Source organism: Otolemur garnettii, unplaced genomic scaffold (assembly GCF_000181295.1).
Source record: "Otolemur garnettii isolate 467f Iridium unplaced genomic scaffold, OtoGar3 scaffold00015, whole genome shotgun sequence".
Taxonomy (NCBI): Eukaryota; Metazoa; Chordata; class Mammalia; order Primates; family Galagidae; genus Otolemur; species Otolemur garnettii.
Genome location: NW_003852410.1, coordinates 26,411,245 through 26,424,871, shown reverse-complemented (window position 1 = coordinate 26,424,871; position 13,627 = coordinate 26,411,245). Strand labels below are relative to the sequence as shown.

Below are 13,627 nucleotides of genomic sequence, written 5' to 3'. Positions count from 1 at the left end.
AGCAATGAGGAAAAAACCAAAAATAATCATGATAATATAACTAGTACTTATTGATGTAAACAAAAATTGTTGTTAGTTGGCTGTGGGGACCAGAAGTGGTAGAAGTGGGGAGTGTGGAGAGCTGTTGCTAAAATTGATATATTAGGAAAAATAATGTAAGTGCATTACCTACAGACAGAGAGGTAAATACCAGAAGTATCAGGTTGAAAAGTGCCAATTCCAGGTAAATAATTTGGAGAAAGGTAAAAAAAGGGGGACAGATATTGCAATGCTTCAATAATTGCTTTTTAATGATGTTATATTTAAACAACATAGATACATTGCTTCGATAAAATAAAAATGAATTATAAGAATAATTCATAATGTGTATAAATACAATACTGTATTCTTTAGAGTGCATGTAAAATATTTACCAAAACTTGCTTTCTAAAGAAACTAATATAATGACCTCTAGATATGTGACTAAAATGTCTAATTCTTTAAAAGTATGCGATAGACATTCTCTCCCTTGCACACTCGAAGTCCTAAAAAGATGTTTGTTGAATTGAGTTTACAATGGCAGGAAAAAATATAAAGTGCCTTTGTACAATCAAGGTCACAGCAGGAAGGAGATGGCACCACCATCCGGGTGAAGACAGGGGTTAAGGGAAACCACCAAGGGATGGTCCAGTACCCTGAAGTTAGCAAAAATTCTGTTAACACTCCAGGCTTAAAGGGGCAAAGGGAAGGAGCAGCTAACAGACAGTGCAAAGGGCTGTCATTGAAAGAAGAGAGGCCTCCAACAGGAGCTATGCCTTCCTTAGAGGGGCACAGTCACTGCCAACCCACAGTGCTGTGGGAGGAAGGTCGGGAAGAAAATTTCACACTTGCATCCCCAGTTCTTTGTCCAGAAGCTTCCACTGGCTAATAAAACAGAAAGCCAGTGAACAAGGGGGCCCAGAGAATGCTGACAATCCTGGTTAGCCACTTGGTACACAGAGCCATTTAGAGGAGAGAGGAGCTTGGAGCACAGATGGAGAATATCCAGCCCAGGCACTATCGAGGGTTGTTGTTACTACTTTTTTAATTTACCTACTTGCTCTCATAAAACAAACCCCTCAATTTTTCAACTGTTTAAGAAATACATATAGCATAACAATAGCTTGATGTTGTATATTATTAGTTACCATTTGCTAAGCACTTTCATATGCTTCATAGTGTATTTACGTGATCCCCGTAACAGCCCTATGCAATACATAGGATGACGATTATCCTGATCTTACGAGTGAGGAACCTGAGACCTTCAGGAAAGTTAGGAATCTTGCCCAGAGTCACAAAACTAGCAAGCAGCATAGCCATAACTAGAGGCAAGTTTCCTAACACTCCAGCTCAAGTTTTTCCTACCATCTAATGCTGTCATGCTATTTATTCACAGTAAGAGTACAAAATTTATGTCCCTGTTAAAAAAAGTCATTAACAAACTTTGTTCTAGGCACTGCATAGAACACAGAAGTAGTCAACAAACAAGACGCAAGGGTAAATAGAGAAAATTTGCCCATTCCATTCTCAGGAAACCACAAGCAATGCTGGAAACAGAAGTAATTGAGTTTTCAATCACATTTCACACATCATTGAAAAGAAAGTGTTCAGCAGGGCAGGAAAAGTGATCAAAAGAGAAATAAAAATTCAGGGAAAAGTAGAGAAATATTTAAAGAGTATTCCTATTTTGTTCTGGGATGCTGGGGTAAACCAAAGGAAATTACAGTCCCTTCACAATCCTCGTCCCACAGAGAAACCAGGCCCCCAGGAATTGATGGGATGAATGGCCTCTCTGCTCCTCTCCTCATTTCCAGCCCCATCTCTGCATTCACTTGCATCGTGGGAGAGTGTACAGCAGCAGCCAAGAGTGACTTCTCTGTACCAAACACTGGAGCCCTGAAAAGTTCAGCAAACTACCACATCTTTGAGAGTCTAATTGAGAACTCTGTACTTTATGTACTCTACCACAAAACATTCAGCTACTTATATGGAACAGAAGAGAGTAATGAATAGTATTTTAATTACAAACCTCCAAACATTCCCAATTTACTCTAAATCTAGCTTGCTAATGTATAAACTACTCTATCAATTAGGGTTCTGTGGTTGCAAGCAACAGAAACCAATTGGCTCATTTAAGAAGAATTAATGGAAGGAAATGGAAAGCTCAGAGAACCCATGGCAGACTGGGAGTAAGGCTGGGAGACTATTAGGAGCCAAGACTGACAAGCAGGCTAGAAAACAAGACCTGCTACAGTGGTCTCCTAACAGATACTGTCAGATCAGAACGTCTGGGCAAAAAAGAACCTCTTAAAGATTCAAATTCTAGAGGAGCATCCACTTAACCCAGCTTGTGGCCATACACCCAGCCATAAGCTGGGCATAGGCCCTTGGGTAGAACCCCTGGTTACTGTTCCACTATACGGCTTCAAAAAGAAATAGAGGTGCTCTGAGGAAAGGAAAACAGATACAGGACAGGAAAAAACAAAGGAGGGGCATGTGCGTCCCTCTCTACTTACCAAGATTTTCTTCAAAAATTCCTGAAGAATTTACTTAGCGATAGATGGCTAATTTGTGAAGATTATACGAGTTAGTGGTGGCCCACACACAGCCCAAGAAGGTGTTTCCCTGATGCCTACACAACTTTGACCTGATAACTTTTCACTTACAGAGGCCATGTTCTCATATTACATGAAAGTTATAGTTTCATTTGATTCCTAAGGACAAAGTGGAATTTGCCCTTCTCTGGTAACAACACACTCTTTTTGGAAACATTATCCTGAAGCTAATAGATATCTCAAAATATTTAATGAATAAACTCATAAGGATGCTGGTGCTGCTGCTGGTAATTTTAACAAAAGCAGTAACAGCCCACATCTACTGAGCACTTACTATGAACCAGGAGCTCTTCTAAGCCCTTGACATACATAATTCATTTAATCTCCACAACAACCATATGAAGCAGAAAATATTCCATATATTATTATCCCTGTTTTACAGATTAGGAAACTGAGACACAGAGAGAGTAAATCCCACACCTAGTAAAAGTGAAACCATGACTAAACCTACATCTAACCCCAGAGCACTAATTCAATAAAAGATTTTTATTGAGAGCAGAGAAAATGGTCTGTGCCTATGTGAAAACACTCCCCCAAAAGAAACACAAGCACCATAGCTATGCCTAAAGATTACAAGGGTTTTAAGATGACTACATCATAACTAACTCTAATAATTCACAAGCATTTATTTCTAAAAGCTATCAAGTCCCGCTTTATTTTAAGATGTGGCTCAATGGTCCAGAGATATGTAAGTTATATGGCTAAAACTAAGAATTTTCTACTTCTTTTGACAGTATTTTCTCCACTAATGGACAATTATTATAGCAAAATCCCAGGCCAACCACATTTTCATGCCCTAGAGTTTAATGGCCCTTTGTGGGGCAAAGCCTCAGAACAGAGTTTTGGTAGCTCATGTTTGGATTATTCCAAAGGGGTTTTCTCCAATTTCTCTGTAAAATTCTTCTCCCCCCTCAACATGAACATTAAAAGCTCAACTCCAGAGGTAGATCTGTCATAAAGTTAGGAATAACTTAAAGTATAAGGTAAATCAAAATGGCTTTTCAACTTGAACTAAAGTGGTCATGGTCACGATTGCTATAATAAAAATGACAGAAAAAAACCTAAAAGTGTCAAAAACATAATTTATGATGAAAACAAATGTAAAATTATGGCATATTTCACCCCGGCCACCAAAGAGTCTTGATGAAACTGCAGCCCTATAATTGCCCAGAATGAATCCTTTAAATTAAAATATGTCATGCAGAACAGAAATTAAACAATGAATCAAAGAACAATGCTGTACAGAGGTATGCTTATAAATATACCTAGCAAAAAGGAAATGATTACATTTTTCCATGTAAAAACCAACCGGATTGTAATGTTTCACACAAGGCAGAGTAGATACTTTTCCCATTGCTTTGGGCACTGGAAGTTCCTTTCCTGTAATTCACTTAGGGTCCAGAGTGACTGGTTGGAATGAAATTAGCTGCACCAAACTGGCTGGCTTTTTCCTTTCTACAAAACTAGCTCTGTCCATGCAACGGCACAACTGACTTTCGTGATAAATTTCATCCAGCCCAATTGAAACGCCACTCTGCATTTTATTTTAAATGCTTTATGTGGCCAGCTAGTTTTATTTAACTATTGACTAGAAGTGGTGCAAGTTCCTTCTTTTTCCATCTAGCATTAATCTTAGTAAACTTGGCTCCATTGGAATATCTTAACTGCTGAGAAGAAAGCAAAAATCAGCAAGCACACAATTGCAGTTAGCTACTCTCAACACCTCATTTTATTTCCTCCCACTGTCTGCTAACTATTGCTCAGCACTTTTGCCTATAAGGAAGGATAAGCAGGTGGTTAAGGAAGTTGTCCTGTCAGCTGTATCTTTAATCCAAGTGTTTAAATCTCTGAATAAAAGAAAAATCAATGGTGCAAAGGCAATGTTTGTCAAGACCATGTAATAAATACACTTACCTTTACAGACTGTTCTCAATGGACTTCCCTTCTTTGCTGAGCTTCAAAGCTACAAAGAGATAAAAACGAAAGACAGAGTTGTCTGGGAGTAAAACGCCAAACGTTTTCTCTCCATGTCTCTAAATAGAATTTCCATATGCCGTGGTATATGGTGCTAGCCAAATAAACCATTGATAAAACTTGCACCTCATACCTCCTGCACAAGAGGCCAAAAAAAGAGACAGTCATAAACTGAAAATGGCACACACATCCACCCAGAATTGAATCACATGCACCTGGCCAAATCTACACTCCCATCTTTTGGGGTGTGAACCCCCCAACAGAATGTGAATGGCTTATAAAATACAGAGATGAAAATCAAACTACACAGCAGTGTGACCTAGGAGAAGGTTTGAAAAGCAAAGCAAAGTATATATCAAGGAAACGGGAACCAAGAGAAAGCTAATGAAAATAAGCTTACTATTAGGAGAAATTATACTTGGCAATAATGGGGGAGCAAGTACATGTATTAGTTATCTATTGCTACATATTACCCCAAAATTAGTTAGTTAAAAATAATTTATTATCCCTCACAGATTCTATGGGTCAGGAATTCTGACAGGGTACATCAGTATGGCTTTTCTATGCTATAAGGCCTAAGGCCTCAGCTGAAAGGCTTAAAGTTCAGGGGCTGGAATCCCTTCTGCTGAAGGCTCATCACATATCTGCTAGGTTGAGGAGGGTCAGCTAAGAGCATAGCTCGGCTATCAGCTGGAATACCTACATGTGGCTTCTTCATGTGGCTTGTACCGCCTCTTAACATGGGGCTAGGTTCCAAAAGCAAGAGTTTCCATAGAGAGCCAGGGAGTAGTTGTATTTTTTTAATGTCCGAGGCTCAGAATTCACATAACACCATTTATACTGTCCTCTACTGATCAAGCAGTCATAAACCCCACCCTGACTCAAAGAAAAAAACAAATACCCTGCCCTACTCAGTGGGGGGAGGGTTAGTTACATTGTAAGAAGAGCATGTAGGACTGGATAAATGTGTTGGTGTGACCACCCTTAGAAACCGCAATCTGCCACAGCAGTCTTTACAACCACATATGGAACATAAGCAAAAATTAACCATATATTAGACCATGAAGATAGTCTGAGCAAAGATCAAACGAAAAGTTTTTTTATGGCCAGACCTGGTGGCTCACACCTGTAACTCTAGGAGGCTGAGGCAGTGGATTGCTTGAACTCAGGAGTTTGAGACCAGCCTGAGCCAGAGCGAGACCCCATCTCTACCAAAAATAGAAAAACTCACCGGGTGTCATGGCAGGCACCTGCAGCAAAAGGATTGCTTGAGCCCAAGAGTTTGAGACTGCTGTGAGCTACGATGACACCACAGCACTCTACCCTGGGTGACATAAGTCTTAAAACAAGAAAAAGAAAAAACCAAAGAAAGAAAAACAAAAGGTTTTTAATTATAACGCATTAAAGTTGGAAAACAACTATGAAATAAGATTTTTAAAATATGTTTGACAATATAATCTTTATGACAGTTTCCCTATCTGGGTTGGGATTAGATAAGATCATTGACTGAATTTTGTCTCCAGATATGAACATTAGGGTCCACATCTGGAGACACAGAGGATCAGTAGTTTGGCTGTGGACATGTTGAATCTGAGGTACCTCAGAGACATCTAAAGGAAAATGTTCTGGTTTGCAGTTGCAGATATGAATCTGTCGCTCAAAGATGAGGTCTGGGAGAGGTCAGTTACCTGCGAGTAGAGAGCCATGGCATGACAGACTATGGATGCGATTGTTCAGGGAGATGGGACCATCTAGAGTAGAAAGAGAAAAAGGGCCTAAGGCCGATCCTTAAGGGGAAGCTCAACATTTAACAGTTGCGTCAAGAAGGATGACGCCTATGTCAGAGAGCAAATAGTTGCCAGAGAAGTAACATAAATACCTCAAGGTTCACAGAAAATTCAATTGACAAAAGAATGTGCAATTTGAATGTAATCAAGTAACTCAACAAGAACTGTTTTGTGAACTGATAGAGACAGAATTCAGTTTGGAGCTGGTTAAGACAGAAGCAGAAATCATTTTACAAAGACATTCAGTAAGGACAATCCTGAATAGGTTTGGCCGTGAAGAGGAGGAAAGAGAGTGGCAACAGGAAGGCAAATGTCTGAAAGAAGATTCATGTAGTTTTTAAATAGAAAAATACCTGAGCAGATGTCAAGACAATGCGAATATGCATTTAAGACACAGAGGCTGGCTCGGCGCCTATAGCTCAACCGGCTAAGGCGGCCAGCCACGTACACCTAAGGTGGCAGGTTCAAATCCCCAGCCCGGACCTGCCAACAACAATGACGGCTGCAACCAAAAAAAAATAGGGGGGCGTTGTGGCGGGCGCCTGTGGTCCCAGCTACTTGGGAGGCGGAGGCAGGAGACTCGCTTGAGCCCAGGAGTCGGAGGTTGCTGTGAGCTGTAATGCCACGGCACTCTACCCAGGGGGACAGCTTGAGGCTCTGTCTCCAAAAAAAAAAAGACACAGAGGCTGAGATAGAAAAGTGAGAAAGGATACCTAGGACAAAGGTTCCCAAGAAAGTGGTAAGGTCCGGGTGGTGGGGCTGGTCTTAAACAGAACTTTGCTCTCACCTTAATCATATGTCTTAGGAAGCCACTCATGCTACTGTATTCCCACTTGCTTACATTTTCTTATTTTAGTTAGAATATCTGCTCTTTATAACATATGGCCTTTATTGTTCACACCAGCTCTACCTTACCCATGCGTCGTAAGCCCCAGATTCTATCCCAGCTCCCAATAGTCAATAAATACGGTCATATGTCATTAACACAGAGACATTGGGGGGTGTTCTGGAAAATGTGTCCTTGAGCAATTTCATCTTTGTGTGACCATCACAGAGTGGACTTACACAAACCTAGAAGGAACAGCATGCACACCTAGCCTGTAATGTATGGACCATTGTTCCAAGGATACAAACCTGCACCGAATGCTATAGGCATTCAAAACACAGGAGTAAAAACTTGCATATCTAAACACATCTAAACATAGAAGGGGTACAGTAGTAGTACAGCCTGATGATCTCTGGGACCACAGACCTACACACGGCCTGCCACGGAGGGCGCGTGTTCAACAAGGGAATACAAGCAGACATCATAGTGGGTGTGTATACTTCTGGCACCTGAAAATTTGTGTTCATATGTTTATATATGCTCATTATCCAAAGCAGTGGGAAGTGAAGTCCTAAAAACTCTTGCACTAAAGTACTTACCTCTGGGAAAAAATCAGTCCAGAATAGGCCCTCAAATTTGCCTTCCCTTTCCTGTGTTTTCCTAACCCTGAAAAATCCAAGGACCTAAACTTCTACAGGCCATAAATACATTTTCACCAATAGCTATAATGTTACATTACTTCTTATTCTCCTCATCCGCATTTTCTTCTAGTTAACAGACAATCTCTGTATCCTTCATATGACCTCCTATGACATATCAATTAGATTTAAATGAATCCAAATAGGTTTGGACTTCAGCGGCTCCTAAAAGAAATAAACATGGGAGCAGAGCAGTCCAGGATCCAGCCCCCAGTTCCCTTAAAAACTGGTCTGAGTTTAAACAAACATCTTTCCCAAATACAGAAAGTTTCTGTATTTGTGATTTACCTTCTCCCAATTAGAACCTATTTGACAACCTCCCAGCTGCACCTTACTTAAAAAGCCACATTGCCTGGAACTGGGGGATTTGCTTCATCATCGAATTCTGCAGCACTCACCAGACTGAACTGCCATGTTAAGGGATTGGTTATTAACCTTTAAGTCTTTAACAATTATTTACATGCCTACAAACGAGTCTGTATCTTGGTACAAGAATAAAGACACTGAATAAATTCAGCCCTCATTTTCATTTTTATGCTACGTTCAGTGAGCTGTTACTGCAGACAAATTATTGCAACATTCTTCTAAATGATAGCCAATTTTCAACTAAGAGTTTCAAACCTCTTTCTAGAAACTTTTTTCTACATATCGGTGAAAACCAGGCAGTCAGAAAACATAGCCCTGGTGAAACTACCTGATGATAAATTAATATTTTAAACACATGAAATGAAAATCTGCATACTGGTCTAGGTGGGGTGGCTCACACCTGTAATCCTAGCACTCTGGGAGGCCAAGGTGGGTAGAGTGCCAGAGCTCAGGAGTTGGAGACCACCCGGGTGTTCTGGCAGGTGCCTGTAGTCCTAGCTACTTGGGAGGCTGAGGCAGGAGGATCTCTTGAGCCCAAGAATTTGAGGTTGCTGTGAGTTATAACACCAGGGCACTCTACCCAGGGCAACAGAGTGAGACTCTGTTTTAAACAAAAAGAGAGAGAGAGAGAGAGAAACAAAAGAAAAGAAAAATAAAATCTGCATACTGGTTCAAATTCTCACAACAGTGAGAGTTAAAACCTGCCACTTCTTAGATATATTCCTGGAAGTTTTATTTTAATTTGTATGTCTGTATTTCATATAGAGTATTTTCAAAATTTGTGAAACTCAGATATGTTTAGAGTTCAGGGGTGGGAGGGTGGGGTGACCAGAATAATTCTTAGTTTTGTTATTTACCTGGAAAATTGATTCATACAGACAAAGTGCATGTGAAAGTCTCTCTATTAGACCATAAGTTCAACAGTCATATGGACCACGTCTGTCTTATCCTATACTAAGTCAATGTCCTCTAGGACTACATCTGGCACATAACATACACTCAGTAAAATCTGCTTAATGAAAGAATATGATACATTTTCATTACTGTTAAAAGTGAAAACTGGGAATTCTCAATCTAAGTTTAGTTTGGGGGGGTTGTTCTATTTTTCATTTCTTCTCTTAATTTGTACTCTAGGCTTTCATAAAATGAAAAGATCTCTCTCTACTGAAGGTATCCTTCTGGGACCTCACACACACATACACACACACACACACACCCCACTCATACCATACCTGTTCAATGCTATCATATTTGCCATACATTGAAAAAGTAAATTTGTCAAGTTACACAAGCTCTGGAAAATCAGTAGGTGACATCTGAGGGGCAGAATACCAATCAGCCAAAAATTGGCCTCTGAAATTCATAGGGTTATAAACAAATCAAATTTTGTAACATCTCAGGGAGGACAACCCCAGTTGGGTTGGTGTCCTGGCAGTGGGTAACCCATGAATTGTCTGACCCCCCAGGCAGGACCAGAAAGTGCCATGGCTTGTTTAATCCCAGGGGAGACTCTGACAAGGCGGCATTTGCACAGGGATGCCCTAACAGGGCCTCAGTATGTTTCACAGAATGGGATGACATTTGAAGTCAAACATCTCTGCTCCCAATCGCATAGACCCCCCTCAAATTCTAAAAGCCTGACTTTTTTTTTTTTTTTTTTTTTTTTTGAGGCAGGATTTCACTCAGTCCCCCTGGGTAGTATACTGTAGTATCACAGCTCACAGCAGCTTCAAACTCTTGGGCTCAAGAGATTCTCTTGCCTCAGCCTCCCAAGTAGCTGGGAGGCACCGCCAAATGCCTGGCTAGTTTTTCTATTTTTAGTAGAGAAAGTCTCACTCTTGCTCAGGCTGGTCTTGAACTCCTGAGCTCCAGCAATCCACCCGCCTCAGCCTCCCAGACTGTGAGGATTACAGGCATGAGCCACCATGCCGGGCCAAAATAATCCATTTTTAAAGAAGACCCAAGCAGATAATCAGTGTTTACCCTCGTTCGTTACCTTTCCATCCCTGCATAGGCCTCAGATGACCTTAGTCTTTTAAAAAGTTCTCATTTGAGCAAAGCCCTATTCCTAGAGCATCCACACTGGATACTGTTCAATGAGCGCAGAGACGAGTTATTAAGTCGTGCTACCAAGAGGCACGGAGAGCCACTGCCAGTGCACTGTGGCCTCACCAACCCCCTGCTGCCTGGAACTGCTGTCCACGCGAGTCAGTCCAAGGACACGGGGCCACCGCTGTTACTGCTGCCTCCAGCCTGACTAAGGTCACCTTTCCCGCACGGTTGCCTCATTCTAAAGGAGGAAAACAGGGAGGTTGGAAAACATCAACTCCCCATTTGGTTTCTGCAGCTGCCAACTCTACTCCCTTGCGACTTGGGGGAAGCGCCCTCAAGCGGAGTCCAGAAGGAGGGGCCCAACGTCAGACCCGACTGACCCAACCCTGGAGGAAATGCTCTCCCTTGGCCACGTGGCCTGCGTGTGCCTGGTTTGACTCTGCCTCCACCCTGAGCCAAGGGTGACCGTTCTGCCAGGCCCTCACTCCCCCGCAGGGTCAGGCGGCAGCCTGTGCTCCTGGCTCCCAGCCCACCACGCGGATGGCCCGGCAACATCACTGTGGAGAGGGAGTCTGGTTGTGCCCTCCTCTGAACTCTCCATCTGGAAGATTCTCTGGCCTCGTTCCCTCTCATTTTTAATCTGACAAACACTGCTGGACAGGGAAGCTCAGAGCAGACCAAAGTTCATCTTCCCTTCTCTGCTTCTCGGCTGGCATAATCGCAGGGGCAGAACGAGGTTGGCACCAACCAGGATGCCAGGAATTAAATGAGGTTCCCTGACCACTGGAACACGTTAGTCCTGCCTTCCAAAGTCTTAATTAGTCCTCCTCTGCCTGGCACCCCCACCACCAGGGAGCTGGCCAGGTAAGATGCCATGCTCACAGCAAGCTTTCCACAAAATATTGGTTGAGAATGGCGGTCACAAATGCCTGCTGGCTCACGGCTTTGCAACAACAGTCAGCTCTGAGGTCTGGGCACCAGCGGCAAGAGTTCTGCTTCCTTTTCTAATGCAGACAGTTCTAGCAGCATTATCTCGAGTGATATTCAGCTACCAGCTCAATTTGGAAGCAAAATGATCTTAACAAACAGTGGCAGACTTGACAGACAGGCTGCTGAGCCTGGGGACCAAAACAAAGGATGGGAAGAAAAGGAATGGAAAGGTTGATGGCCAAACAAAAAGAGAACAGTGAACGCTGTGAAGGAGGATTGCAAGACTAGACACCTCAGTCCCACAACTCTGAAATGAGCCATGAACAGAACAACAGATCAGGGGTGCAAAGCATGGCAGGAAATCAAGGGAAGGGAGCAGGACGGTATGTATCAGAAATTTTGATGTTGGAATGGACTCAGGGCTCGCAGTGGAATAGATTCAATAGTAAGTAACATTTGAAGGTTTCAAAAGACAATGAGTCTTAATTCTGCACTGTTTCGCCCCTCTTGAACTATAGTGACACATCAAAATTTGCTGTTTTCCTAAGAGGACATTGACAGATACAATGGAAATTCTGAATACATTTTTCCCTCTGCATTCATTATCTCTGGCCCTTATCCACAGGCCTATTGCAGACTAAATTGGATTTTGGATCACTGGTACTGAGGCACTGCAATTAATTAACAATAGAAACATAATATTTATATCCAGGCCTAACAACATCTGACATTTAAACTATTCTGCCAGTCGGGCAAATTCCATTCGACAAATTTTCATTTTAACGAACATGACAGGCCACGGTTTACATGATAGGCTAAGAAGCAGAGCAGAGTTGATCTCTTGGCATATGCTTTCAGAGACTGGCCAGGCTGCAGAAGAAACAAGCTCAGGAACTGTCACGATAACAGAAAGACCAGATCTCCTGTTCCATCCAGACAGATCAAGGACATACCACCCTCACATCATCCAAGAAAGATCCTAGTATGAAACTGTCCTCATTTCCTGTGCAAGCTCGAAGTTAAATACTTATCGCCTCTTATGATCCATTGGATAGTTTTTCTATCTTTGGGTTGCTGACATGTTCTTTGGGATACTAAAATCCCTTAGCCCTTCCTAATTAAAAAGTGATAAACGTTTGCAAGGCATCCAATAACGTGCAAAGTACACAGAGTTGGAACTGATGCAGCTTTCTCAGTTGGCACAAGACTGGCCTTCCGTATTTTGCCAGATGGTGCATCTCAGTCAGTCCCCAATCCCTGACTCAAGTGAGGGGCATTGTCAATATGATGCTGGAGCAGAGACTATCTTTAAATGCTATCTTATTTTGCATTAAACTAATGCCATAGGTCTAACATTTATTCTTGCTGAAACTTTCACAGCTAAAGAAGTCTTCATTCTTCTGTGACTCATAATTCAAGCCAACAGATTATGGTACAGATAAGAAGAAAAATTCTACCCCTCTGAACCATGTAAATTTGCTGGAAACTAATGTTAGAGGGCAGGTCTCCCAGCCTGACTTCCTACGGCTCCTCTGTGGGTGAGTGGTCTGAAGGGCACTGGGCGAAATAGTGTGGGTTTCTCCAATCCCAGCTACATGACCCCAAAAATGTGCACACAAAAGACAAAGATATGCATTTGAAAACTGTAACGACAACAAGGCAGATATAAAAGCTTAGTAGATCTGGGAATCAAAGCCAGGTCCCTTCTTGTATGGAAGGGCCATATATTTCTAGTTTACATATCTGGAACCCTCCTTATTCTAGCTTTTATATCAATTCAAAAGAACCAAAATAAAGTTCCATTTTAAAAGCAATACTTCTTAGGAGTAGGGATTTGGTTCATGGGTCTCAGTCTCAGCAACTAAAATAGCCACCTTCATGGTGATTCATGTTCAAGCTATGGCTGTGACCAAATCCAAAATGGTGACGATGCTTCATGTTACTTTTAGATATGGCCGTGACGTCAGAACATTAAGCACTGAAAAGATGATGGCATTTCCACCATTATACAGTAATATAGAGTCAATGAGCTTTCACTCAGGTAGACATGTACCTATAGAATGTGGATGGACACACACACACACACACACACATTAGTTGTAATAATAGTCACACGTTTGAGGGCCTCACATGCATTCTGTCATATATAACACAATGAAATAAGTACTATTTTCTAATTCTATTATACACAAAGAAAAGAGCAATTGCAATTAACTGACCCCCCTAAGATATAAAGTCCAAGGTCACAGGCACGTAAGCGGCTGAGTTGAGGTGCAAAGCCAAGTCTGCCTCCCTCCAGAGTCTGCTTCCTGCAACTCAGTGGCATATGATGACATCCACAAGGGAAACAGCATGAAGGAA

The 13,627-nt window shown here is 41.9% G+C and overlaps 1 long non-coding RNA gene across 1 annotated transcript in view; it reads right to left on the bottom strand.

Annotated features, from left to right (window-relative positions):
- The window catches only part of LOC111723735, a 134,003-nt gene extending 120,665 nt beyond the window's left edge, over positions 1–13,338 (bottom strand). Inside the window, exons 1-2 of the long non-coding RNA XR_002772218.1 lie at positions 10,281–13,338; positions 4,548–4,596 (exon numbers count right to left, since the gene is read on the bottom strand). This is a non-coding gene — a long non-coding RNA (uncharacterized LOC111723735). The remainder of the gene's footprint in view (positions 1–4,547; positions 4,597–10,280) is intronic.
- Positions 13,339–13,627: the final 289 nt, after the last annotated feature.